Here is a 4429-nt window from a genome sequence, read left to right on the forward strand (position 1 = left end):
CGGGCCTTGGGGTTTGAAGGAGCCCAAAAACCAAACCTCCCAAAAGTCCCGAGCTCGGGCATTTGTCCCGCGAAGTTGGGATTTGTCCTCAGGGCACAGATACAGCTGGTTACACCGATGGAGCAGAGACGGGGTCCACTGGGGGGCTTCATACTGTGTGCATGGGGGGCAGCCAAAGGGCTTCCGTGTGGTCTCATATAAAGGACTGGGGGGATTAGCATAAAATACCATTTTTCCATCTTGTAGATCACACCACAGTCTGTGTCCCTCTTTTTCTGGCTTTCTAGGGTCACTACAATACCAGTGTTAGAAACAGCCCATGGTGGATGGGGTGGGGCGCTGCTCATCTCACAGACTGAGGCAACTGCAGCTTCATCCCCCTCCTCCCTCCCTTATTGGATGAAAAATGAATGTTCTACAAGAAATGGATTTTTCCTCCCAGTCCACTTTCTGTGTAAGGACAGAGATGTAACTCGCTCCATAGAAATATGCCGGCCAGGTCAGCGGAGTCCCCGACCTTTCACTATCTCAATCTGTGCGGCCAAGTTTAGGGTAAAGTGCGGACTTAGCATCACAATGAGCTCTGCTGCCCCGATTCACCATTGATGACGTCAGTAAATACTGTGATGTCATCGTGTGTGGACAATTTTTTTCTTAAATTAATGTATTTTGGACTAAAAAAAATTTTATTGCCATGTTTTATAAAAAAAAAAATTGTTTGTCTCTTACATGCTTGAAGGAATTAAGTGAGAACCCATCAGTGAGCTCGTCCTGACTAGGGAGTGTGTAGCTGTTATCTGTCTTTTTCTGAGCTCCGCTTTATGACCTTATGAAAGTGCTGGAAGCGAACCTTGATGTGGTCACAAATCAGCTGAGAGGAGCTCAGAAACATGACGATGAGAGCTGCAAACGCTCCATCGGAATGAGCTCACCCATGGGCTCTCTGTTAACTCTTTCTGCAGCCAGCAATGTCCAGGGAACCAGTATAATAATATAATAAGCAACATTTTTTAATGAAACCCAATTACACAGACTATTAGAAGCCCAAACTGCAAGCAAAAAAGATCCAATAATTGTCCGTATCCGGTGAGAGCTTCTCTCCTGTTACGTTGTATTTCGTTCTTTCTTTACACCAGTATTTGTCTTTGATCCGGATGATGTTGCTCATTCTTTTCTCATCACTCCGCTCCGATCGGGGGTCAATTCTGGGATAATTCAAATAAATAAAAAAAATAATATTAAGTTCAGATGGTTAAATATTCCTGCAAGGAAGACGAGTTCCTGGAAAGCTTAACAAGATCAAGATGGAAAAAAAAAATCAAGAGGCGCCAGCAGCTTAAGAGCCGAGGACGCCGTGTACTGCGCTGATGAGGGCAAAGAAGGCAGGAACAATTACATAAATGATGAAATCTGCGATACACACCAGCGGATGGGAATATATAAAGAGCCGTACAAGCAGAAACACACGGATCCATCTAAGCAGTATCCAAAAGTAGGGGAGTAAAATCCAAGTTTTGAGAATTTGTGATAGAATGTGAAAAATATTCAGGATTGAGAGTCCTCAGTAGTTGATACCTTTTAATGGCTAACTGAAAAGATGGTAACACATTGCAAGCTTTCGAGACTACTCAGGTCTCTTCATCAGGCTAGACTAATACAAAATCTGAAGTCACATATTTATGCACAATACAGCCTAGAAAAAATGCAATAGATAAGACAAGTGACGTGAAGCAGAACTATCAATATGGGAGAGGGAGAAACATAAATATAAACATTGGACCAGTTCATAGATAAGGAGTCTGGATGTTTTATGGTCCTCTGATTGGGGTCTAGTTCTGTGTTGCCCCGCAAGGTTTTAAAAGGAAATTCCTTAATTGATGTAAAAAGACATAAATCCATGCGACACATTCATTCCAGCACTGAGAGTGTCAAAGTTCGTCATAAATTTGTACTCCCAAACTCGTCTCTCTCTCTGAGATGTGAAGTTACCTTTCAATACCAGTAATTTCATATCCATGCTGCTGTGATCAGGGATACAGAAATGTTTTGCCACAGGTAGATCCATTCTTTTTTCTCTTATTGTGTGACGATGAGCATTCATCCTTGTTCTAAGCTTTTGCCCGGTCTCCCCCACATACAGACCCCCAGTTGGACATTTAGTACAAATAATTAAGTACACCACATTAGATGTAATGCAGGTGAAAGTACCTGGGATCTTGTAGTCCTGATGTGAATTGGGGATCTTTATCTTGTCCGTGGTCATTATAAATGGACAGGTTTTACATTTTTTCTGGTTGCAAGGAAAGGTTCCTCCAGCTGTTGGAGAGGACAGGGAGCTTCTGACAATGATGCTTCTTAAATTTGGGGGCTGCCTAAAACACAGAAGTGGGGGGTCTGGAAAAATGGATTTTAATCGGGCATCTTTTTGTAGTAAAGGTTGTAATTTCCGTGCAGCTCCCCTTAGCACCTCCAGATTTGGGTTGTAGGTGTCTACTAGAGGCACTCGGTTATTTTCTTCTTTAGCTTTGTAATGTAGCAGGTGATTCCTTGACAATCTGGTGGCTCTTGTAATTAAACCTGTCCATTTATAATGACCACGGACAAGATAAAGATCCCCAATTCACATCAGGACTACAAGATCCCAGGTACTTTCACCTGCATTACATCTAATGTGGTGTACTTAATTATTTGTACTAAATGTCCAACTGGGGGTCTGTATGTGGGGGAGACAGGGCAAAAGCTTAGAACAAGGATGAATGCTCATCGTCACACAATAAGAGAAAAAAGAATGGATCTACCTGTGGCAAAACATTTCTGTATCCCTGATCACAGCAGCATGGATATGAAATTACTGGTATTGAAAGGTAACTTCACATCTCAGAGAGAGAGACGAGTTTGGGAGTACAAATTTATGACGAACTTTGACACTCTCAGTGCTGGAATGAATGTGTCGCATGGATTTATGTCTTTTTACATCAATTAAGGAATTTCCTTTTAAAACCTTGCGGGGCAACACAGAACTAGACCCCAATCAGAGGACCATAAAACATCCAGACTCCTTATCTATGAACTGGTCCAATGTTTATATTTATGTTTCTCCCTCTCCCATATTGATAGTTCTGCTTCACGTCACTTGTCTTATCTATTGCATTTTTTCTAGGCTGTATTGTGCATAAATATGTGACTTCAGATTTTGTATTAGTCTAGCCTGATGAAGAGACCTGAGTAGTCTCGAAAGCTTGCAATGTGTTACCATCTTTTCAGTTAGCCATTAAAAGGTATCAACTACTGAGGACTCTCAATCCTGAATATTTTTCTATCCACTGGCTAACACGGTACAAAGATATACATCTTTCCTGATAGAATGTGAGGTTTCTTGTCGCTCACTGCTCACACTCTATTCACCACTAGAGGGCAGTGAAGAATTACAGCAGCTACCAGACTATGAGACTGGACCAGTGATCGCCTTCCAGACATTACTGCCTGATTTGTCATCTGCAAATCTTCAAAAAGTCAGGAAATGTGTTCTCCTCTCCTGCCCTGGAGTGATTCTATGTCAAGTCAGATTTTTTGGGGTGAAATTTTTGCAGCATTTTACAAAATGTGTAACTGTGTTTGTGACTTTTTAGTGCAAAAAAGTTAAAGATGGGAAAAAAAAAAGACCAATTTTATAGTTTGTGCAAAATTCACGATACACATACGCCATCGTGATGAATTTGGCACAAAAAACATCAGTGAATGCCACAAGACAAAAATAGTGACTTACAAAATGATTACTCAGGCCCATACTCATTGCTTTCTATGGGTGAAAAACACTGAAAGAAGCGACACGCTTAAAATTTACGTAAAAAAAATGCAGCAAAAAGAATGCAACTTGTGAACATAGCCTTAGGGAGAGTTATAGGGCAAGCAATGCGTCCAAGGGAAAGGATATGCACATAGCCACTTCCAAGAAGGATGCCGACTCCCTGGTGCCACCTACTGGAGGAAGCTACAATACAGGTGTCAGATTTTGCTGCAAAAACCTTCAGGAGGGCACTAAACTTTATCACCATGCACAAGCAACAACAAAAAAGAAGCAATAAAAACACAGCAAAAACTCAGCAAAATCTGTTTTTTTTGTAAGCAGCTTCTGTATTGCCAAGAGAGCAAGTTTTGCCTGTGGGGAAAAAAAAACCACATCAAAAGCGCAATGTGTGAACACAGCCTTAGCCTCATTCACACGTCAGTATTTGGTCAGTATTTTGCATCAGTGTTTGCATGCCAAAGCCAGGAATGGAACTTACCGAGAATAAAATATAGTTGAAAGACTGACTCCTGTTCTTTATTTTGGAGACACTCCTGGTTTTGGCTACAAATACTGATGAAATACTGATCAAAAATACTGATGTGTGAAAGAGGCCTTAGGCTGTGTGCACACGCTGCGGAT

At 41.4% G+C, this 4429-nt stretch overlaps 1 long non-coding RNA gene across 1 annotated transcript; it reads right to left on the minus strand.

Moving 5' to 3' along the window:
- Positions 1-230: 230 nt before the first annotated feature.
- Positions 231-3965, minus strand: LOC141088882 (uncharacterized). The gene is made up of 2 exons (XR_012232088.1): positions 3767-3965; positions 231-1205 (listed from the first exon to the last, which is right to left on the minus strand). It is a non-coding gene; the product is annotated as an uncharacterized lncRNA (long non-coding RNA).
- Between the last annotated feature and the right edge of the window lie 464 nt (positions 3966-4429).

This window comes from Dendrobates tinctorius, unplaced genomic scaffold (assembly GCF_039654945.1).
Source record: "Dendrobates tinctorius isolate UK_male_01 unplaced genomic scaffold, ASM3965494v1 ptg000041l, whole genome shotgun sequence".
Classification (NCBI taxonomy): Eukaryota; Metazoa; Chordata; class Amphibia; order Anura; family Dendrobatidae; genus Dendrobates; species Dendrobates tinctorius.